At 41.4% G+C, this 25,816-nt stretch overlaps 1 long non-coding RNA gene across 1 annotated transcript; it reads left to right on the forward strand.

The window, feature by feature from the left end:
- Positions 1 to 21,684: 21,684 nt before the first annotated feature.
- LOC140592584 (uncharacterized) lies at positions 21,685 to 25,371 on the forward strand. The gene is made up of 3 exons (XR_011992926.1): positions 21,685 to 22,153; positions 23,517 to 23,626; positions 24,450 to 25,371. It is a non-coding gene; the product is annotated as an uncharacterized lncRNA (long non-coding RNA).
- The last annotated feature ends 445 nt before the right edge of the window (positions 25,372 to 25,816 follow it).

A 25,816-nucleotide genomic window follows, 5' to 3' on the forward strand; every position in this document is an offset into this window, starting at 1 on the left:
AGAATTTAGGATATATTTTTGTTATTTTAAAGAAGGTGGACTTGGTTATTTAATTACATTTTATAGTAACTAGTAAGCTGCATTTAGCATCATGCAGAAAATACGCATTAAAAACTTTAAAGAATAATGCCTTAGTTGTTTTAATAAATACGTTTTTTCAGTAAATGTTTGTTCACGCTCATGTGCACAAACACATGCACACACACACACACCGGTGGTCAGGGGCTTTAGAGTTTAACTTTAGGTTGGTGATCACGATGTGTATCGAAGCCCCCTAACACACTAACTTAGCCGTTCACTAACTTATCGCAAAAAACAGACAGAAACAGACTTGTAAATTTTAAAGAAAAGACATTTTCTTTAAAATGAACTATGTTGAGGGTCTGCTCAATGGTTTTGAATATGACTGTCCAGAACTCAGATAATCGAGGGGTAGAGTCAAAACATAGTTCTGTCTCCTCTAATCCTCTAACACCCTTGTGTGGTATTCCAACATCCGATACCATGCCACCTTTACTGGTTAGGCATCTCATCCTTTAAAAATGGAGACACGACATCCCCTCCAACATATTATGGGTGTATACAAAAAGTTTTACGACCTATACATCTTTAAATGTTACGAATTTCATTGCAGGGGTCTTCCCATCTAGTACTTAAACAGCATCAGCCTCCTCTAGTGTTAGAACCTGGTCTTTGATAAACCTCAGGACAGGGCCCCAAGTCTTATGAAAGGTCTTTAAGGACCCTCCAATTCTGGTTGCCGTTAGGGAAATGGGGATACAGCTTTTGCACAAAGTGTCCGCTTTGAAATAAATGAAACAGATGATTCTTTGGCAGGCTATACTTGACTGATAGGATTGTGACTGTTGCAAAAACCCCATCCTCATATAAACTATTAATAGTGTGGAGCCAATTTTTTCTGGCCATTTAAGAAAGGCAGCAAAGGTTTTTTATACCTTTAAACATTAACAAAAACCGTTAATGTCTTTTCTTTAAAATTTACAAGTCTATTTCTGTGTGTTTTTTTCACAATAAGGCTAGTGAACGCCTAAGTTAGTGTGTTTTGGGAGCTTGGATACACATCGAGGTCCTGACAGAAATAATTATGTCTGCTTTCACAGACCTAAAGTTAAACTCTAAAGCCCCTGTGTGTTTGTGCGCATGAGCATGAACAAACATTTACTGAAAAAAGCGTGTTTATTAAAAATAAGGACCAGCCTTTAAATGGGGGCGCTATAGTCACTCTCTAGTCTCGCTGCATAGTGGATGACTGCTGGCACTGTTGAATTTGGACTATGTTTCATTAACTATCAAGGAGGCTGCATATCAGTTACCAGTGTCAACTTAACATGCTACTCCATCTCAAATCAAGCTTGTAGATGATATAAGCTGGGGGCCGTGGGGTCACCTTGTAGCAGGGTTGGGGTCATTCCAGAATGCATTGATCAATTCCAGTCCAAGGCAGGAAATGGAACTGGAGCTGGGATTGGAAAAAAAAACTATGGGGAACAGAATTGGAGTTGAATTTGAATTTCAGGTTGATTTAAGTTCCAACTCCAGATCCATTTCCTGATTTGGACTGGAATTGATCAATGCATTCTGGAATGGCCCCAACCCTGCCTTGTAGGATGTCTGACATTTACTGAAGAATGTCTTTATTAAAACAACTAAGGAATTATTCTTTAAACTTTTTAATGTGTATTTGCTGCATGATGCTAAATGCAGCTTACTAGTTTCTATTAAATATAATTAAATAATCATGTACACATTCTTTTTTTTAAAACAATGTTTTTATTTAAGTTTTACAAGGTAATTCAAAACAGGGTTATATCCATCCTTATATATGCCTGTATGTGTACACCAGTACATATGTATATACATACCCATTATCACACAGATATATAAAAAGAAAAATCAGCATGAATATTGAGCAATATAAGAAAAAACAAAAACCTAATAAATTTCTTTTCAACTCCCTGAAACCCAACCCACCAATTCCTCTGTTTTGGCAGCCCTAAACCTAAAACAAACAAAACCATACATTTATTTTGAACAAGTCACATTCAACAGAAATAAGAACAATAAGTACCTCAATTATCCAAAATTGCATGACAGTATCAAATAAAAATGGCTCCAACTTTCTTTACTGGGTCCACCCTTATCATTTTTTCTAAGTGTCCTGTCTTGAGATTTCCTCCTGTAGAAGCTCTTCCATGTTATTGTTTTTTAGAAAGTCATCAAATGGCTTCCATATTCCATTGTACACTCACCTAAAGGATTATTAGGAACACCTGTTCAATTTCTCATTAATGCAATTATCTAATCAACCAATCACATGGCAGTTGCTTCAATGCATTTAGGGGTGTGGTCCTGGTCAAGACAATCTCCTGAACTCCAAACTGAATGTCAGAATGGGAAAGAAAGGTGATTTAAGCTATTTTGAGCGTGGCATGGTTGTTGGTGCCAGACGGGCCGGTCTGAGTATTTCACAATCTGCTCATTTACTGGGATTTTCACGCACAACCATTTCTAGGGTTTACAAAGAATGGTGTGCAAAGGGAAAAACATCCAGTATGCGGCAGTCCTGTGGGCGAAAATGCCTTGTTGATGCTAGAGGTCAGAGGAGAATGGGCCGACTGATTCAAGCTGATAGAAGAGCAACTTTGACTGAAATAACCACTCATTACAACCGAGGTATGCAGCAAAGCATTTGTGAAGCCACAACACGCACAACCTTGAGGCGGATGGGCTACAACAGCAGAAGACCCCACCGGGTACCACTCATCTCCACTACAAATAGGAAAAAGAGGCTACAATTTGCACGAGCTCACCAAAATTGGACAGTTGAAGACTGGAAAAATGTTGCCTGGTCTGATGAGTCTCGATTTCTGTTGAGACATTCAAATGGTAGAGTCAGAATTTGGCGTAAACAGAATGAGAACATGGATCCATCATGCCTTGTTACCACTGTGCAGGATGGTGGTGGTGGTGTAATGGTGTGGGGGATGTTTTCTTGGCACACTTTAGGCCCCTTAGTGCCAATTGGGCATTGTTTAAATGCCACGGCCTACCTGAGCATTGTTTCTGACCATGTCCATCCCTTTATGACCACCATGTACCCATCCTCTGATGGCTACTTCCAGCAGGATAATGCACCATGTCACAAAGCTCGAATAATTTCAAATTGGTTTCTTGAACATGACAATGAGTTCACTGTACTTCAATGGCCCCCACAGTCACCAGATCTCAACCCAATAGAGCACCTTTGGGATGTGGTGGAACGAGAGCTTCGTGCCCTGGATATGCATCCCACAAATCTCCATCAACTGCAAGATGCTATCCTATCAATATGGGGCAACATTTCTAAAGAATGCTTTCAGCACCTTGTTGAATCAATGCCACGTAGAATTAAGGCAGTTCTGAAGGCGAAAGGGGGTCAAACACCATATTAGTATGGTGTTCCTAATAATCCTTTAGGTGAGTGTATATGTCCAATTTGTTATTTAGCCTATAAGTAATTTTTTCCATTGACATACATTGTGCCATATTTTGAGTCCATGCTTTAATTGTGGGACTTGCTATCTTTTTCCAATTAAACATTATAGTTTGTTTTGCCTGCAGTATGGCAAAATCAAGAAGTCTATATTCTCTGTTTCGTAGGATAGGACTTTTTGGATATATATGTAACAGTACTAACTTAGGATCTAATTGAATATTCACATCCAAATTGGTTGCAATTATGTTAAACACATCCCTCCAGAACCTACTGATTTTTTCACAGTCCCAAATGCAATGTATAAATGTTCCTTTAGCAACACTGCATTTAAAGCATCTATCGGGTATGTTACTATTATATTTATTTAATTTAACAGGGGTAATATAAGTCCACATCAACCAGTTATACTGAAGCAGCTTTTGTACACATTCTTTAAAATAACAAAAATATATCCTAAATTCTTACACACTTTCCTGCTTCCACAGTTCCTACACCCCCCTACCCTTCCATGGCTTGTGAGATAAGAAAGCCCCCCCCCCACCCCCTTCTGTCTGCATGGTCGATCATTTCTAGCCGCTATTTAGGTGCTTCCTCAAATCTTGTTGCCTAAATGATTTATATCACACTCATACTAATTTAAAATTTCGCTATAACAAAACGATCCTTATACATTTTAAGAAAAACGTAAACTATATATGTCTGGTGTTTTTGGATTCAGTTTGATTATCAACCTCTAAAGGCCACTTCTTTAAATTTCTTAGCAAAATAACAGTTACTGCTAAACTGTTTTATTCCTTGTTTGAATCATCAGTGGCTATGCCCTGCTCATTTTCAAAGAGAGTGGCATGTCGCCTCTTGACTAAATTTTTGTAAAGCAAAGCTACCCTTAAAGCACTTTGAATAAAATGTTTCATAGCGTGTTTTATACTTGTTTTTAAATAACACATTAACAAACAAAAAAAAAAAGGGTCAAACAACAAAAATATATCCTAAATTCTTGAGCGTTCCCCGTACCTCCCCCTCAACCCATCCTTGGCTCGTGCTAAAACTTCACACTTCTGCATGCCTGGGTGCCTTGTAACGGCTATAGTGTGAATCAGTATCCTGTAATGTGTTGTTAAACAAAACTAGCCCATATAATTTCACCCTAAAACATGATAACAGTGTTTTTACCATTAGAAAATAATGCATTATTTAAAATAGCACGTTTACAAGCACAACTAATGTTTTTTATCCCTTAAATTAAGATAACTAAGGCATTATTCTACCAAAGTTTTTAAAATGTTTCGATGTATGTTGATATATACCACTCACTACAGTCATTGACAAAAGTCTTGTCACATAAGGACATATTAACTTAAAAAGGCATATAACTTTATTTCTAATCAATCAATTGTTACAATAAATGGATCAATTTAATGCCAAGGACTTTCATATTAATAACTGGGTGCAAAATGAAACAGTCAACAAGTGTCCTGATGTTCACAGCTTGTTAAAGTCCATAACACCTGTTTTTGCAAGGACAAAAGTCTTGTCATGTCTTTTAATGATTCAACCAATCACAGATTTGAGGTTCACCTGTGACAAATACTGTAATTAACATAATCCCAAGTGTGTATAAAAAGATCCCCAGCAAACCAGACCTTCACTTGAAGTGCAACCTGACTTCTGACAAAATGCCAAAGATTCAACCACAGACCAAGTCTGCTGAGGTGGCAGACGTCATTAATGTATCCAAACATCAAGTGGAGAGGATTAAAAAAGATATGAAGAAACTGGTGATGTTCATGACAAGCCCAGGTCAGGCAGACCACGTAAGACAACTCTTCGAGAGGACCGTTTGTTGCTTCGAAATCCAAGGCCAACCCTTTTTCAACTGCAGCAGAGCGACATCAGAACTGGTCACCAGAAACCGCTGTGTCTACAAGAACAGTTTCTCAAATTCTCGCACGCAGTGGTCTCCATGGCCAAATTAATGCACAGAAACCAGCATTAATGAGAACACAACAAAAAAAGTGTGTTGAATTTGCCAAGGCCCACAGCTTGCAGCAAGGATGGACAGTGGCAAAGTGGCAGAAGGTTTTCTGACGAATCATCCATTGAACTGCATACCAAATGCTGCAAATACTGCACGAGACCTGTTGGAACCCGCATGGACCCAAGATTCACCCAGAAAACAGTCAAGTTTGGTGGAGGAAAAATCATGGTTTGGGGTTACATCCAGTATGGGGGTGTTCGAGAGATCTGCAGAATGGATGGCAGCATCAACAGCCTGAAGTATCAAGACATTCTTGCTGCCCATTACATTCCAAACCATAAGAGGGGGCAAATTCTGCAGCAGGATGGCGCTCCTTGTCATACTTCAGCCTCCACATTGAAGTTCTTGAAACTGATGAGGATCAAGGTGCTCCAGGATTGGCCAGCCCAGTCACCAGACATGAACATTATTGAGCATGTCTGGGGTAGGATGAAGGAGGAGGCTTGGAAGACAAAACCAAAGAATCTAGACCAACTCTGGGAGTCCTGCAAGACTGCTTTCTTTGCCATTCCAGATGACTTCATCAACAAGTTATTTCAGTCATTGCCAAGACGTATGGATGCGGTCCTCCAAGCTCATGGAAGTCATACATGTTATTAATTCTTTCTTCCAAGGCACCATGACTTTATGTTCTGATGTTATTGTAGCATGTTTGTGTATTCTAAATAAAGTATATGTATAATTTCTATATTATTTTTGTATATGACAAGACTTTTGTCCAGGCAAAAGTTGACCTTTTGTCCTAATTACATGACAAAACTCAATGAATGATGAAAAACTTTATTTTGGTAAAATAAGCATAATCTAGAGGGCTTTGCCTTTCTTAGAAGCCATTTCTGATTCCAACTGATTAACTACAGGTCAAGTTATTATTTGTTATTCCTACAACTTGGTTAAGTGACAAGACTTTTGTCAGGCACTGTAGTTCCTACCGTTCTTGTTGCCTAATTGTTTTATATCACACTCATCCTAATTTAAAATTTCGCTATGACAAAACAATCCTTATGCAGTTTTAAGAAAAGCGTGAACTATAATATGTCTGGTGTTTTTTTATAAGGCGCATGAAGTTGTGGCTGTTAGGGGCCCTGTAATACCCATTTTGTTAGGGCGCGCCTACTGTCGGCTAGAAAAAATTACAACTGTTTTGCCAGCCTACCCTTGAGTGTGCGCTTGTGCGTGTACTCATGGCTTTGCGGCGCTTGTGGGGTGTTCGCCTTACTTCTGTAGTTAAGGCTGAATTTTCATACCAATTTAACAAATACAGCTGTAGGATCACACATGCACATATCACAGGGCCTAAATTCTAGGTGGCCTGAGACAAGGCTGAGCCTGGTACGAGAGGCACCAAAGGGTGGTTACTCACATAAACACACACACACAGATAACAAGAGAGCCCAGCACTCCAACTTTTATTGCCCAAAGATTTAGGAACCTACAGACAAGCAGAGTAGATCTAATGGACAGGGGTCCCTCGACTTGGCACACAACCCCCTCCCCATACATTCTGCCTTACATATCATTCACCCAACAGACGAACACCCTAAAGGAAGTTTCATTTAAGTTTGGCTTTTGTATACAGTGTATATTGATTTACTCACGACTACTAGTCTCAATATACAGATAGGTTATGTTTGTATGTGTCCTTAGACAATCTTAGTGTTTTGTGTGCCACCCTTATAACCATGTTCACGGAGTATCACCTATTTTATCCCTTTGCACTTGAACACATATAAATTTAAATAAATAGATTGGTATAGCTACCATTGTGTATATGTTCTCATGATATACCAGAAGAATCTGGAAAACTAGTGTAACCAATGTGTCCTAACTTTTAGAGAGTCTTCTGTGTTAAAACCCCCCCTTCTCTTCCAACATTCTTTTGTGGTCCTTATCTGATCTTGATGGACCTCACCAAGTTTCTTTGTTTCTACCATGCTATGTTAAAAGAACTGAATTAAGGTGTATTTTATCCATTCTGGAGAAGATGAATTGGCATAAGCCACACCAAACAAAATATGTTGTTTCCAGATGTGCAACTTATATTGATATTACCACAAACTAACGGCCACACCTATCTATGGATAAGATGTGCTGTTTGTAATATGAATATTTGATGTAATATCCGCACAAAGTGTAACATCTGTTGAGGTGCAACCCAAAACACCTGTATCCTATACTGATGTGAATCAGTCACATAGATACAATAATTAATTGTTTAATCAATTAATGCAGATGGTATGAGGTATGTACCTGTGAAGCTGGTATGGCATATTTGGTGTCAAACTGATGGAAAATCACTCCTGATTCTAAATCTGGTCAGTGATTACCATGAAAGTGGATGTATCAAAAGTTATAACAGCTTAATGAAAATCATCAGTAAAGGGAGAATCAGTCGGGCCATAAATCCCAAAAGGACTGATACAGACCCCCTTCCGAAAGCCCGCCAAATGGATGGCCAGCCATTGGGCCAGGAGTCGAATTCCTGGTCATCCCTATTCATGAACTTTAGACCATAAAAATCTAGCACCTCAGAACAAAGGGGCACAGAGAATAACCATCAGCCCGAAGGAGAACATCAGCCCGAGAGGAGAAAAGCCCACAAGAAGCCCTCCAGTGAAGGCCTAGCTGAACAGAGAACAGCACCCAAGACAAAGCTTCACCAGGAGAGAGAATCTAAAGGGACTCCACTCCACTGCTCCAAACGCCGCGCCTTCCTGAGTGCCATCAGCTCAGCAGCTCTGCCATCAACTGCCAAGACCCCCCCCCCCACTCTTCAACCAAGTAAACCAACTTCCTTTCATTCTAACAACTTAAGCTGTTCTGTTAACCTGCTATAAGACGTTAGGGTAGTGTTTCCACAAACTGTGCATGCTTTGCAGAACAGTATTTCCCATTTAAGGTTGCTCATTTAAATCCGGTCATTGCATTTTCATAATTACATCATTTGTTTTATTCCGTTATTTCGTGTTTGTTGTTTGTGTTAGGTGTAATGTCTGTCTTATGTTAGTTGTAGTGTTAGCTAGGAATAAATGTGTAACCCGTGGAAGAAATATGGCGATGGTTATAGGTAATAATATAAGTTCATATACCTAGTAAAGGAGGTTTAAACAGGTTAGATTTATATTGCTAGTAATGCAAAGTTGACCAATTCTGTACATACTAAAAAAAAAAAGTGTTCATGTATTGTTTGTGCTTAATGTTATTTATAATATTATTTGGCATTATTGTAAGAATATGATGGAAATGTATAATTTATGTTAAGTAACCAAGGAACCAATGAGAAGGGAGTATGTGTCCGAGGGTGGAAGGAAGTAGGAAGTAAGGAGGGGGGAAGGGGGAGCGAGACGAGGGGTGAAGAAGGGAGAGAGCTAATGGCAAAGACACAGAGAGTGTATTCGCTTAAACCGCCTGTATAAGTTCGTGTAAGTGATCGGCGAGATCATTAAAACCGGACTTTATGGGTGGAAAAGTTTGTCGGTGGTTAGATATAACTTCGGAGTGAAGTTAACGAGGGGGAACCCTGGCAAAAGTTAAGAGAGGTAGCGCACAGTGGCTAAAGGTGCCTATGGTGGACGGAGCTGAGGTGTTAGCGGACAGCTAACCACGAGAGCGCCACCGCGCCAGTGGCCCGGAGGACAGCAGATTCGCCGGACTGTTGCACTGGACTCATCTAACATCGCGACGGAGGCAGATGGAGTTTTCTCCTTCATCGTACAGAATTTCCATGCCTAGGATTCAATGATAACCCGAAGGTTCAGGTACCTGGTTGTTTTTCCATCAGTTGGAAGCCGCCATTTTGGCTAGGCTACAGCACACACGAGCGGCGTACAGGCCTGCGACGGTGAACATTTGGGGTTTATTAAATTAATGCCGGCTTTAGGTTATTTGAACAAATAAGTTTAAAGGTTACTAAATATTGATGTAGGTGTATGGGAACCAGTATTGTGGATTTGAATTAATTTAATGATATGGGAATAATTTAAAACTGGAAAAGTGCATTTAAGTTGTTAATGTATGTGATTAAGTTTCATTTTAAGTAAATACTGAAATATTTGTGTTATATTTTTGTGTGTGCATTCCTATGAATATGTGAGTATGTGCATTATTGTGTTATACTTTGCATGCTGGTAGTGAGTATTTCAATGGTATCAATATTTCTGGGGAAGATATATTTGTCATGAGTAGTTTAGAGGGTTTGTGAGTAGACTGGATTTAAAAATGGTTTCATAGGGATGTTAATACCTATAGTTCACTGGACAACAAAGCTCCTATGCACGTAAGGCAAATTATTAATTAGTAAGAGATTACACCCATTACCAAGGGACCCAGGGTAGCTACCCCTATTGAATGCCATAAGAGCAAAGGGGTGCTACATAAAAATGGAGGCACCGCTGGGATCCTTTATTTAGATTTAGGAGTTTGTGTTTTTGGTGACTAATTTAAGAGTATTAGTAGGGAGTTAAATTTTAGTGAAATACTTATACGGTCCCACGGAAATTATATCTAGAATTAAGAGGTATTTTTATATAAGATAATTAAGATGGAGGTTGAACCAGTGCTGTTAGGGTTGGTGACGGAGCTCAGCGAGTGGTGTCAAGGTGAGTTCCTTAGTGAGGACCATGCTTTCCTGGCATTGGTTCCCAGAGGCTATGACGTTGCCGAGATAGAGGAAACACTCGGAGCAGTTAAAGTTCTGGGACGAGTGAGAGTCAGAGGCAGAAGGGTGAACACTAAGCTTAACTCTTTCATTGTCGCCGCCTAGTGGTTCGGACGCATACGTCCAAATTTTCAATAACAAAAAAAAATGACGTTCAATAAAAGAAACAAATGTATCAAATCAACCAGAAACGGCTTGTTACACTACAAAAAACCTTTCAGATAATATCTGTAGAAAGTTGCGCAATTTTTGTGCCATGGTTTTTTTGTAACAAGTAAAAATAAAATGACCATGGTAGCCATCTTTAAACGGGTCGAGTGTCGGGAAGTAAAATATAAGTGTTAATAAAATGAAAACTAAGCGCTTCAAACTATTTCTTTCACGGCCAATACTTCATAAACCGTCACAGTATTAAGACAAAACACGCATTTTTCCATAAATATGACTGTAATGCTCTCAAATAGCTTGCTCACTCATCGCGGAAAAATTTCAGGCGGCATTCTGTACATTCGTGCAATGTTTTTTATCTTCGGAGTATTAGAAGAAAACCAATGAATAAAATGACAAAGTTACCCTCGTTTGAAAGCTTGATCTCTTATGTACATAAATCAATCACTGTAATCCTTCATTGTCAAGTATTTTTTCAGATATATGCTCTGCTTCCCTGCTAGCACATTATTTTTTACGCACTGAACCTTTGCCCATGGTTATGTTTCACCATAATAAACTTTTTACATGAACATCAAATTACAGTGTCATTTGCTTCATCCAATAGAGGTGTGTCTAAGGTTTGCAAAATGATATGGGATGTGCTGATTGGGCATTGTTTTTCGCGCTGGGGACATGAATGCGCAACTTATTATCTGCAGGTGCAGTATTTGTGGGAGTGTCTCGATTACGCATTGCGCACGTAGTCTCCGTGAGTTTACCCAGTTATTTTCGGACAACAACTTTTTTGACTGAAGAAAAATGGCTCGGATGACTTTCACTGTTGAGAAAGCACAGAAGATGATTTTGAAGAGTGGTTCGGGGGAAGAAAGTGTCGCTTTTATCCATTGATTCGATGGAGGAGGACGCTTTTTTGCACGGAGAGGATGCAACGCTCGACATAAGTACATTTATTTACAGTTTACTCTTTTATTCTATAGATTTTTATAATTCCGTGATTCAGTAAATTACAATTAACATTTGCTTTGGTAACACTTGTATTGTGGTACATTGGGAAAAGTTCCGCATCGCCTTTGTCAAGCTTTGAAGTGTGCAAAGTAATGCAGCGCTTTTGGCTTTCACTTGGGCAAAGTTACGCGGGGCTTTGTTTGGGCAAAGTTATGCGGGGCACTTGTCGGCCTTGTTTGAGCAAAGTTATGTACAGTACTTGTCGGCTTTGTTTGGGCAACATTATGTACGGTACTTGTCGGCTTTGTTTGGGCAAAGTTATGCGGGGCACTTGTCGGCTTTGTTTGGGCAAAGTTATGCGGGGCACTTGTCGGGCTTTGTTTGGGCAAAGTTATGCGGGGCACTTGTCGGGCTTTGTTTGGGCACAGTTATGCGGGGCACTTGTCAGGCTTTGTTTGGGCACAGTTATGCAGGGTTAGGGTTAGAAACAAAATGTTTCTTATGACCCATAAGTGGTAATGCATTTAGAAAGAAAGACGCTATCCCAAAACACTGCTAGTTTGTTAGAGTGGAAAATGTATTACTTTTATCATATTAAGTATGTGTGTTAGCATTATGTAATATATATGTATCAGCCCCTGCGTCTAGTGAGAGGGCAGAACAAAGTGGTCCCTAGACGCCGAGGGATGAGAGAACAGGAACTATAACTCTGGGTGGGGAATAGGCTTGTCAACATGGCCAAGGAGGCCTACCCTGGGTTGTATAGCGTTTCCTGATAAACCTTTGTTTGTAAAGGTACTAGCAGTATTAACAGTTTAAACTACGCCCCATGTAAGCCCCTCCCGCCAAGTATAAATAAAGAAGCCAAGGGACTGCCCGGTGTGACACTGAACTGAGGCGCAGATACTGTCTGTTGCATCTAACTTGCACCCTTGCGCCGAGGGATGAGAGAACATCCCTGATGAGAGAACAGGAACTATAACTCTGGGTGGGGAATAGGCTTGTCAACATGGCCAAGGAGGCCTACCCTGGGTTGTATAGCGTTTCCTGATAAACCTTTGTTTGTAAAGGTACTAGCAGTATTAACAGTTTAAACTACGCCCCATGTAAGCCCCTCCCGCCAAGTATAAATAAAGAAGCCAAGGGACTGCCCGGTGTGACACTGAACTGAGGCGCAGATACTGTCTGTTGCATCTAAGTGAGTGGGCACCCTTGCGCAAGTAAAAGATAAGAAGTGTGCTGTCTCTTTAAGTCCTGAGTCCTAGAAGTGCATGTGTGGAGTGGCAAGCGACAGCGCTTCCTCCACATAGGTGAGGGTGAGAGGGGGTCAAAGCTACGGCGCTTTCCTCCAGCTCCCCAACATAAAACTTGGTCCTTCGAGCCGGATCCGAGAGGAAACCAGAAGACGCCGACCAGTCCGCCGACGAACAACACCGAAAACTGTCGACAGTCTCACTCACAGAGAGTGTGTGAAAGACCTGTGACGTGAATTCGTCTACAGGCCGGTGGTTAGGACCGTTCCCGACGGCTGGGGCGACGTCTGATGGGCCTCCGGACAAGAACTAGAAGCACTTCGCGAAAGGATCAGGTGAGAAGCACGACGCTGCAGCGTGAATGAGAACAGACGTGTATTAAGAGACTAGTAGAAGGTCTGCACGTCTGGCCTGGGTGCAACAACATACTGGTGACCAAGGGAGAAAGGACGGGTTTCACCCCTGAAAACTGATACCGCTGTCTCCATAGGAGACAGTAGAAGGCCGTGTCAGTGTCCTCCTGAGGTCTCATGCCAGGGACTTGCACCTAGGGGTTGTTGTTTTTTTGTAGAAAAAATGGGACAGAGTCAGAGCAAAGTAGAATTGGCGGGAGATGAGAAATTTATGGAAGCATACAAAGTAGGAGCAGGAGTTGTGAGTAATCGGAAATGGCAGAAAAGATATAAATTTCCTGGAAATCTGAATACAGGGGACATTCTAAAACTGCAGACCGAGTTAAAATTAGATATACTGGCCAGTTGCCGTTCAGAGAAAGATAAAGCACAGAAGAAGGGAGAATACATGCTGTCTGAAGCTTGGTTAGAGCAAAGCAAACTCCGAGATAAAGCGAGGAAGGAGAAACAGAAAAACAAAAAAGGGAAATTACAGGCAGCATTGGTTAAAATAGATGAGGAGACATCGCCCACTGCTCCCCCGCATGTGCCTGTGGCTGCGCCACTAGGGCCACAGCCACCACCTTATCATAATCAAAATGAGCCTGCACCTTTGCAAGCGGCTCAGGGAGCGGAGGGAGAGAGACCAAGGTTACATGAAACCAGGGCGACAGATCCACAACTGAAAAAACGCATAAACCCTGAAAGTCGGAGAGTTCAGTGGCATGCCATAGAATTAGATGAGGAAGATGAGTTCCTCGCCCCGATGGTGGAAGTGGCTAATCCAAGAATAGCCCTGGATGATGATGGCATAGCCCCACCAGCCACCATATTAGTTTACCGCCCATGGACAGCAGAAGATAGAGCAGCCGCCCTGAAAGGCATCCCTGCCGTAGAGGACGGTGTGCCTGAGTTCTGGACAGCTATGACGGAACTACAGACCAGCTTTCACCTTAATGGGAGAGAATTATTCCGCTGTTTTAGACAAGTCCTAAGTCACAAATGGGGACGGGTAGCTGGTGATTTTACGGGTCAGGGAGCAAGAAACCAGCCCCTAGCACATGACTCCATGGAATTACAGCAGGCTCTAGACCAGTTGAGAGGAAGGTTAGAGGCCACATTCACAAGACGAGCTGATTATGGGAAAATAGCGCAGTGTAAGCAGAAAGAAGGAGAGGAGCCAGAGGACTTCCTGGACAGATTACGGCCTATGTTCAGGACGAACTCAGGAATTCCTCATGCGGAAGATGAGAACGGGGTATATCAGCAACAATTAAAAAGAGCCTTCCTAACTGGGTTGCGACCAGAATTGAAGCGATACATTGATAAACACTGGGTGCACCAGAATACAGGAACTGTGCAACAAGCAATAGAATATGCACAACACGCTCAAAAAGCCCAGAAGACAAAACCAGAAACTGTTTTCTTAGATCAAAGCGATCAGTTAGTGGCCTATACGCAGATCCAAGGAAGAGGTAGAGGGGGATTGGGAAGAGGCCAACCAGGAGTAATAGACTGCTGGAATTGTGGGAAGATAGGACACATGGCAAGGGATTGCAGACTAAAGCAAAATAGGGGCCCCACAACCAATCCCGATAGAAGGTCCACCTCCGGTGAGCCACCCCAGTGACTCCCAGTCACGGGGGACTCTATTTCAAACACTGAAACAGAGGAATGTGCCCCCGTGACCCTAAGACGCTGTAAAGTTGAAACAGTGCGAATAGAGGGAGAAGAGGAAGTAGACCTGCTAGCAGTGCAACAACTGTTAGTGACAAAACAATGGTGTGAATTACCAAGCAGACAATTGTCTATAAATGGGGAAACTTATGAGTGTTTGTGTGACACTGGAGCCTGCAGGACGGTGCTGACAGCAGCACCTCCTAAAACTACCTTTTCAACGGCTACAGTGAATATGAAAACAGCAGGAGGCCAAACAGATAGCCATAAACTTACCAACCCCCTGCTGATAATAGATGTCGAGACCAGAAAGGAGTGCGAAGCACAAGTACTCATAAGCCCTGCTTGCCCCGTAAATCTGGTAGGGAGAGATGTAATGCAAGCATTAGGAATAGGCGTGGTGCCAACCCCAAATGGAATGAAGGCCATAATAGAGGAGGATGTTTGTGTGCTACAAGGACATAACACCCCAACCTATTATTGGTCCTTAGACTTAGGAGACACGAACCAAACTAGAGAAATGTTGAGAAAAACAAGGCAACAGCAGAAAGCATCACAAACGCAATATATGCTGAGTGATGCACTGCACGTTACAATGAGATACAAAACGGTACCAGGGCCAGACCCAGCATATGACGCCTTGTTCCATGCACAGACCGACAATTGCATTACGGTCCCGTATCTGTATGTGGACACAGTAAATGGGCTAGCGGCAGCATCCGTCACCCTAACGAATAGGCAATGGAGATTGTTTCTAGAAGATACACCACACATTTCTCTTTCAAAAGGGAAAAAGCATAGATGGAAAGATTTGGGACAGTTTGTGAGCTGCGCATCACACCCAAAACTTAGATATACGACGCAGCCAGGGACAGAGTGGAGCTATAACGAAACACAAAACATATGGAGATTCCCTTTGGGATGGCGAGTGCCTGTGACCCCTGTCACACACATGGAGGACCCAGCCTGATTGATAGCTACGGTTGAGAGCCCAGAGCTGTCAGTAATACCTAAAGGGCTGTGGTCTTCCTCCCCCACTGATGTAGGGCTAGTAAAAGACTTCCCACCATATAAGGTACAAATACGAACACAACAAGAACCGATAGTGAGACAATATCCATTGAAACCCGAAGCTGAAGCCAGAATAGCACCGGTGATACAGGACATGTTGAGGTCAGGAATCTTGAGAGAGGCACCTGAGGCTACTTGCAACACCCCCATATTCCCAGTGCAGAAAGGTCAAACGGGAAAGTGGAGGATGGTGCAAGATTTAAGGCCAATAAATAACATAGTTCAGCATGCAGCGCCAGATGTGCCCAATCCACATTTACTGCTTAACTCCCTCACGGGAGATAAGAAGTGGTTCTCAGTGATAGATTTGAGTAATGCCTTTTTCTCAGTGCCACTACATGAGGACTCGCAACATTTATTCGGGTTCACCTACAAAGGGAAGAAATATACTTACACTAGATTACCGCAAGGTTTTTCTGAAAGCCCACATGTGTACACAATGGCCCTCCGCTTCTCTATGCAAACTGGAACACAGCCAAGTATTGTTGTACGTGGATGATATCCTAGTCGCAGCCGATACTAAGGAACATTGCCGGCAGACGACCTTGGCTGTGCTCCAACATTTGTACAAGACAGGACATAAGGCCTCGAAAGAAAAGCTACAATATTGCCAGAAGAAGGTCATATATTTAGGTCACTATCTTACGGGGGAAGGGAAGGCGCTCCTAGAGACTCGCAAACAAGCGATTAAAGAGGCGCCTAAACCAAGGACAAAGCAACAGATGATGTCCTTCCTGGGACTGTGCAATTACTGTAGGGAATGGTTGCCAGACTATGCCACCTTAGCACAGCCTTTGCAGGAGTTAATATATGGGAAGGAGATGACATTAAAAGACCAAATACAATGGACCCCCAAGGGAGAAGCAGCATTTGAGAAACTGAAACACATGCTGCAGACAGATGTGGTTTTGGCCTTGCCAAACTATGAATTGCCTTTCATGCTATGCGTAGATGCACAAGAAGGGTATATGAAAGCTGTTTTAACACAACCGTTTGGAACCAAACACAGACCATTAGCGTTCTACTCTAAAAGACTAGACGCTGTGGCAGCAGGGTTTCCAGGCTGTCTGCAAGCATGTGCAGCAGCAGCGGAAGCAGTGAAAATATCAGCAGAGCTAGTGTTATGCCACCCCCTGACCCTGAAAGTACCACATGCCGTATCGCTGATATTGCTCCAGACACCACTACCCTTCTTAACGCACGCTAGACACCTGACCCTGGTCTCACTTCTGCTTTCACAGCCCAATATAACCTTGCAGAGGTGTGGACCATTAAACCCCAGCACCCTCCTGCCGTCTCAGGCAGAGGGAGACGCGCATTCTTGTAAAACCATAATAGAAGAACAAACAAAACCCCGAGCTGACATCTCTCAAACGCCCATACCCCAGACTACAGTCCTGTTCGTGGACGGGTCTGCATCTAAAGATCAGTATGGCAAAAACAGAGTAGGGTATGCGGTAGTAACCCAAGACAAAGTAATAGAAGCAAAGGCATTGCCGCCGACCTGTTCAGCACAAGCTGCAGAACTGTATGCCGTCATCCGAGCCTGTGAAATACATGAAGGGAAAGAAATTACAATATACACAGACAGTCAGTACGTTTTCTCAGCAGTGCATCATCATGCCGCTGTGTGGAAAACGAGAGGATTCAAGACGTCCCAAGGGACCACATTAACTCATTCGGCATTACTACTAAGACTGTTAGAAGTCGTGCAGAAACCAAAACTACTAGCACTCTGCAAATGCAAAGCGCATCAGGCCAATGAAACTGAGGAAGCGAAAGGGAATGCTTTCGCTGATCACACAGCTAAGGAAGCAGCCCAAAGCGCACCGCTCGAAGAGAGCGATGGGCTCTTCCTCATAGAAACTAATGTACTATGAGACGCGCAGCAGAATGCCCCAAAGGCAGAAAAACAGAGATGGACTAACAGGGGGGCACAGGAAAAAGATAATGTGTATGAAGTGGACGGGAAGCCAGTCCTTCCGCGGAGTCTGTATAAAACAGCAGCTTTAGTGAGCCATGGGAAAACCCATGTCTCAACAGGAGGGATGGTACATATAATACAACAACACTTTTACACAATAAATTTTTCTGATTTTGCAAAAAACTATTGCAGAGCGTGCATGATTTGCTGTAAACATAACGCACAAGGGAACATGAGACCCAAGCGAGGCCAGTTCCCCATGCCGGAGCAGCCGTTTCAAGCAATACACATGGATTTCATAGAATTGACGTGGTCACAAGGTGCAAAATACTGTTTGGTAATAATAGACACCTTTTCAAAGTGGGTAGAAATATACCCAGCAAAACACTGTGATGCAATCACAGTAGCTAAATGCTTAGTGGGACAATTCTTTCCGACATATGGAATCCCCGAAATAATACGATCAGACAACGGCTCACATTTTGTAAATAAAGTACTAGACTTATGCTCACAAGCACTAGGATTCACACTAAAAAATCATTGCGCATACCACCCCCAGAGTGCAGGTCTAGTGGAGCGAACTAATGGAACAATAAAAAATAGGCTAAAGAAAACCATGGAAGAAACAGGCAGACCATGGCCAGAATGTTTGTCACTAGTGAAACTATGGATGCGTATCACGCCTGCGGTCAGTGGACTGACCCCCTTTGAAATAGTATACGGGAGACCGTTTCCGTTGATAGGGGAAACCACTGACGTAGGGAAGGCGGGACATGAGCAAACGCTTGCGGATTGGATGAGCAGATTGCTCGCTAAACAAAGCGCTCAACATCCTAGTAATTTGCCAGAAGCATCTGTGTCTGTGTTGCAGGATTCTGTGAAGCCTGGAGATTGGATACTGATAAAAGTCCTGCAACGAAAGGATTGGACTACGCCCCGGTGGGACGGACCATATCAAGTACTCCTGACAACACCCACTGCACTGAAGATTGCGGAAAGACCGTCGTGGATTCACAAAAGTCACTGTAAGCTCATAAAGCCCCTGCCAGACGCCTCACTCGCGGAGTAGCAGTGGAAGTCCGCTACAAAGGCACGAAATACAATAGGTTTTCGCAGTCTCAACCCGGTGAAGAAACCAACTGAACTGCACTCCTTTAGGATGGCTCTGACAGGGTGTTCTTGGTGGGCTAAAGGTCTGATTGCAGGTCTTTTCGTTATACTAATTATACTGATATTACAATTTGGAGATGAGAATGTGGATGTAGGGAAAAAGTGGACCCCGGATGGGATTCACCTCACCCGTATAAACGGAGATGCACAACATCCGTTCCTACAGAATTACTGGTACAGATATGTACATGACGCTGTGAAACAAAAGAATCTGTCTAACTGTTATGTTTGCTCTGTCATGCCACACCACAGTGAAGGCCCAACTTTAACCGGGAAACCTATGAACAGATCCCAGGCTAAATGTGCTTCCTCATTCGGAGGCGTCGGATACCAGCACATAGGTATTAAAATAAATGACACAAACCCATATGCCCCAGGGATCGACAATAACACTTGTGATCGACTATTTTGGATTGACTTCAAGGTCACCAAGTCCAATAGTTCATTCCCGTTCCCGGTCCTTATGAATAAAGACCCGAGAACATTCAACCATACTATGTGCTATGACCAAATGAATGGCACAAACCCCCTAGGTAACACTACAAACTGTGATCAAATTGTTGTTTCAGGTGAAGGAGCACCAGTCAACATGTCAGGCCCCAGCAATGGGTCCTATTGGGTGCAAGGCGTAGCCTGGTTGTGTGGTAGCCGTGCTTATTTTGTGTTACCACCCGGCTGGTACGGAGTTTGTGCACCCATTTAAGTTTCAGATCACACCTATACTGTATAATAAGCACCGAGGACACAACTAAACGACGTAAACGCAGCACGGAAGAAACCGTGAAACAACATGATAGCGTGTGGGGAACAGATGTCCCCGACGATCAAAAGTTGTGGTCCGAAGGGAAGAAAGTAATACTTGCCTTGTTTCCACAAGTAGGAGTAGGAAAACTACTGCTCCGCGTAGAAACTCTGACCTACAGATTAGGTTTGTTCATGAATGCTTCCATAACAATAGAGCAGCAACAAAATAAAGAATTGGATATAACCCGGCAGATGGTGATACAGAATAGAATGGCACTAGATCTCCTCACTGCGGCGCAGGGAGGGGTGTGTGTATTACTGAATCAAACCTGCTGTACTTATATTCCTGACAATGTACATTCTTCCAACATGACGAATGCCTTGCAAAAGCTGAAAGATCTACGGACGGTGATGACCGAAGAAAAGAGCCAGCAAGGGTTCCCAGAGGAAAAGAAAATTAGAAAAGAGCTCTCAAATATATTTCCTTTATTTCTCCTAGACAAGTATGAAGTCTGTGAGAAACCATAACGAGACTATGGCTTATTTCTCCTGTTTCTCATTTTATTCTCCTGAGCAAAAAGATGCACAAAATCTCAAATTAGACTCCTTTTAAGTTTCAAATGAGATTTCATCAAGGTCTAAAATAATTCTCATATTTTCTCAGCTTTTGTGTCTCTTTTTGATCTCAGGCAGAGAAAACCAAGAGTGCTCCCTATGAACTTATTCCATTCTCATCCCAACTTCTTTCCTATGTCTCGATCATACTAATTTCTCTGCCTTTAATGCATATATAATAATATCTTAAGTTGATCTCATTATCCTCCACACAATTTGTTTATAATTTTTAATATTCTGTTATAGGCTGAATGAATTCAAAATGACTTTATATGCTGCAAAGCTGGTATTGGTATAGTTATTGGTAATAACTATATTTTCTGTAAGTATCCCATGAGACATAATTCAGTTATGTTTCATGGACCACCTCATAAAACAGAGTTTAAGGCTACATTCACACTGCCAGCCACATTGTTCAATTCCGATTTTTTGCTCAGATCGGATTTGTCTATCTTGACGGTTCACATTCATAAGTACATGTGAACTGTATCATGAACGCATCAGTCCTCCGAAACGTCACGCATGCGCACATTGATACGTTTTTACACGACTTTTTACACGGGTAAAAAGCTGGTCGTAAAATTGGCACGTTGTGCGGCCGTGACCGTTGAGCTAATTCGAGTCTTTTGCCTCTTTAAACTTTGACTTCAGGCTCTTTATTTTTCTTTGGCATTGTAGCCACGTGGCAACTATTTCAAATACTACTATATTACGATAGGTTCCTTCCATTTTAGTTTGAACAGATTCATTTCCCCAAATAGTTTCATTTGCGTGTCCACACAGCCCTGAAAAGATCAGGGGTGAGTTTCCCGAAGCGTTCTTAACGCTACGTCGTTCTTAAGTTCTGTGTTAAAAGATATAACTAACGAACGACGTACTGTAGTGTTAAGAAGGCTTCGGGAAACTCACCCCAGATCTGTGTCACATTAAGGCAAAAAATCCGATTTGAGTTACTTCAGCATGGCAGTGTGAACGTAGCCTTAGACTCATTTGTCAGTGCGATATAATTACTATTTCAACGCAGTGCAATTTCAAAATAAAATCCGTTCTTATATATTTTTTTAACCTCTTGGTTGGCTCTCACTTAAAGTTTTCTATATGAAAATGTCTTCCATTTTGCCACCTTGAATCCTCACACAACATAGGCCTGTTACGCAATCATTAACAACAATAATAATTTGTAAGAAGATATGTTTAGTGTTCAAATGGCCTTACTTTTTGAGAGGAGGGGTGGATTGTGTTCGGAGAGGGGAGAGGGGCAGGCACAGTTTTGCAAGAGACGGACAGGGTGAGGAGAAACAGGCGGATTAGCGGCTCTACGAGTATAATTTTAAAGCAACTTTAACTATATCGATATAAACGATATTGTCTCATCATATATCCCGTATGAAAACATATCGACATATCGTAAAAAGTCGATATATTGCCCAGCCTTAGTCTATACAGTATATGTGTTTTAAAAAAAGACTTATCCCACTACCATTGAAATTCAATATTTGTCCCTGAAATCTAGTCGAATTAGATGTGCCATGAAATAAAAATACTGAACTAAAGTACAAGTATCTTAGAATTGTACTTAAGTACAGTACTTGAGTAAATGTACTTATAATTAGCCTACTTATATGTACATACCATCTTCCCACTGATTCACCAGTCGCAGATACTTTTTCCTACCTCTGAGTACAATCGAATTCAACATACCTACACTTGCGTACTACTACAAAAATTTAATTATTCATTCTTGGGTAAAAGTAATATTTAATGGCTTTATATCCACTTACCGCTTTCTGAAGTTGTACAAACTTGGCGCAAAAAGCTCTGAACTGTGAACCTTCTGGCTGATGTACTGTATAGGCACAATGTCAGAATTAGAAAATGTCATTGGTGAAGAGCGCTATCTATTACACATGGTGCATCGTGATTGGTTAATTTACAAATTAGGCTGACTTAAGCTGTGACCGTTAAGTGAGCGCGAAAGATGCGAGGGACGAAGGAGAGAGGTACTGCCTCGTAAAAGAAAGAAAGATAATTTTTTGTTGAATATAATTTGAGTGAAGTTTTGTATTTATGTTGGTTACAATACTTTTTGAAATCTGGTCGGCATGTGCGGCAAATAGTAATTACTGCAGGCTGTCTTCTGAAAACTGCGGGAAGCCGACGACTTCGGCCGAAATACTCTATTTTAATGGAGGTTGTAGCTTTTCAGTTATAGCTGTAACTTAATCATTAGAATCCGACATATGCAAGATGCGTTGATTTTCGCACCCATTAATCACAGGTTTGTAACTTTGGATAGGTGTACAGTACGTACGCCTAGCTCTCAGTTGGTCGCGAGCCCTGCTGAGATAAATAGGGTCGCTGGCTTATTCGCGTATTAATCCGTTAATGACGTTAAAACTACGGTAGAAATTTTAAGAAGCGTCAAGATTTTATTGTTAAATAGATGAGAAATTAGTTTTTGTCTTGTTTCAAAACTGGAATTACAATTGCGTATTAAGACTAACGAATTAATTTAGCCATCAATGTAGGGCTGCACATATTGAAAAATTACATCGCAGTATTTCATAATGTGATTAGGCCTGCAATTAAATGCTAATTGGAAAAGTAAAATCCTTAATACTGTAGATTTATCAAGGTAATAATTATGAAAATCGAGCCGGCCCAGCAAATATGTTGTTATAGAGCTAAATAGAGTTAGAATCAATAAAACATAATCGCCATTTGAGCTAAAAATGTGACTTTGTCGAGGTAAAATAATAAAGGTTAAGAGAACGTCACTATCTATCTGAATATGCATTTCTAATCTAACATGTTTGTTATATGTAAACGATTTTTGTTAATTAAAAATCTTTTTAAAAAATTCGTAGACGTATTTTGTATAAGTAATAATATTAGGTATGTTACAATCCCCGCGATCGGCGGCGGCCTTTTTCTCCAGCTGCACCTGCTGGGCGCTTGATACGTTGCTCATGGGCTTCCCCCAAAAACTCGGCTGTGGATTGACTGTTTTTGGGTATTCCATGGTGATTCCCTCTTATGGTGTAGAGGAGAAACCCCTTTCCTGGCTCGTTTTCGAATTTGTAATTTATGTTGAGATTTTCGTGCTTTCCCGTCGTTTCAAAAAATTTGGTCCACTTTGACGTGCTACAACTACTCATCGGATGAATGGACACTGATATAATGTCAATGTCTTTTCTGTTATAATATGGTTAAATTCAGTTCCAAAACTGTGTAGCAAATGGTATCAACCAAAAATTGCTGCAACAACTTATGAGATGTACTTTTAATATTAAATTAAAAGAATTGAAGCTGAATTAACATAAGAACCACTTTAAAATTGAAATACTATACTGTTATTCACAGATTGGAATGCCTGCCAGGGGAAAAAGATTTGCCCAAAAGAGCACGCTACCCACCAAAGAAGATGAGACTTTATGAACAAAATCCTGGCTCATCCAAAGATGACCAAGATGGTAATTGAATTATTCTTACATTACTGCACAACTCTTTTATACTATTTCTTAAAATCTTTTTATTTTAACTTTTAATTTTGGTGATATGGCAACCAAAATCTTAGATGATACCTAGTATCTAGGGTGGGGGCCACAGTGGACTGAGTGCACTCTACCTGGTAGCATACATGAATTATAAATAAACATAAGAAGCTGTTTCATTTGCAGCATATTAAATCATTGTAACATTATATACTGAAATAACAGACCCAAAGCCAACTAACATGGACATGCCCATATTCATATGATTTGGGCTATGATAAAACACTGTTTCATACAACATTGTCTGACAACAGGCACAGAAATATGCTAATGGGACCAACTATATTGTGAATTTGGCTGCAACAAAACCATAAAAGTAATGATGGAGAGCAGGAGGTTGAATGCTGAGTAATAGGCTCTGGCTGCAGTGAATTGGGTCTGTATCGCACAGGAAAGACGGCAGCTTTCTGTTGATTTTAACTTTTATTGTGAACACTGGTTTTCCTCAGTACTCTGTATACTACCTATCTCCCCATACTCTGAGATGATGCCATCGTTCATCACGTTGTTTCATTTTGAACATTGTGATATGACAGTTCATTAGGCATCACCCTACCCTGTTTTGAGTAGTTTATAAATTAAGATGTAGTAAAATCTCCATTATTCACTCTGTCTTCATTTTAAGGTCTTTTTGTGTTTTTGACATTTGAGGATGGATACACTACAAAAAATTTTAAGGCTTTTTAAGAATTTTTTAAGGTGATATATTACAGAAAGATGATAAACCCATTGCTTGCTTCAGAGATCTGAAGCCAGGAGATGTAGTACTGGCAAGATGGTCTGACAACAAGTTCTACAGTGCCACAGTGGACTATATTGGAACAGCTGACAAGACGGTGGATGCTAAGAAGGGCACAAGGAAGGACATAAAAACAAAAGATGCTGCTGCTGAGAGATTCTACAACCTCCCATCACTGCCTCAGGTAGTTCAATCCACCTCTGCACAGCAATACCCAATTTCTGTGGCGTGCAGTGTCAACCAGCCTCCACCTATTCAGTCACCTCTGCCTTATAAGCTACAGTCCCAGCCTCCACCTGCTCAGTCATCTCCTTCTACCCACCCACAGTATCAGCCTCAACCTACACGGTCATTGCCTGTTACTCAGCCATTGTACCAGCCTCAATGTTCTCAGGCAATACCAATGACCCACACACAATACCAGTGGGTGGGTTCTGTATTTGGTAGGATTTGGAGCGTTTGCATTGTAGTGATGGACACTAAATTTGTGGTAATATGCTATTCATCTGTTAAAAATTAATGTGCCAATGTGCAAAGTGTTGTAAACTTGGCTGTTTTAATAAAGGCCTTAATTGTTTCAGCATTTATAAAAGTGTCCATTACTGTAATATTGATTTTGTGTGTATGTGTGGGTGTGGGGATTTGTTTCTCCGTAGTGGCTCTAGTACTGCTCATTTTCTTTTACTAAGGAGAAAAAATGAGCCATTAATAAGACTGAGTTGAGTTTAGTGAGCCATCTCCCTTAAGTCTCAAGTATGACTCCTGTTGCTAGTTGTCCTGTCTCATCTATTTCTCCTAGTGAATTTTAGGAGAAACATATCAGAAACAAACCACACAAAATGGAAACTAAAATGAGGCTGAAATCAGAATCTCAATTTTGTTTCCTGAGCTGTAGAAGAGCAAGCTTTGAGCAGCAAATTTTTGCTCTGGGTTCTCGTGGTTGTCCTGGTTCACCACCGGAGCATGGTGGACCATTCTGATGAAAATATGTGCACCATTTCTGATGTTTTTTGTATTATTTTTCTGCTGCTGTATCACTGTGATTCCATGTTTGAAAATGCTGATTAATTCTGCTCTACATTCCGCGTTTCGAGCTCAAGACAATATGTTGTTGTCCCTTACCCAAAATATGGAGATGGAAGAAGAGCCCGGAGAGGTGTAACTCACAATGACGGACGGTCCGAAAACCTAAAGGGCGTGGACCACTCCTGAAGCTAGAGGGGACCCTCAGTGTGATTCTGCCTTCTTACAATTAACATGATAAACAGGAGGGACTGTTAGAGTGGAAAATGTATTACTTTTATCATATTAAGTATGTGTGTTAGCATTATGTAATATATATGTATCAGCCCCTGCGTCTAGTGACAGGG

Source organism: Paramormyrops kingsleyae, chromosome 1, assembly GCF_048594095.1.
Source record: "Paramormyrops kingsleyae isolate MSU_618 chromosome 1, PKINGS_0.4, whole genome shotgun sequence".
Classification (NCBI taxonomy): Eukaryota; Metazoa; Chordata; class Actinopteri; order Osteoglossiformes; family Mormyridae; genus Paramormyrops; species Paramormyrops kingsleyae.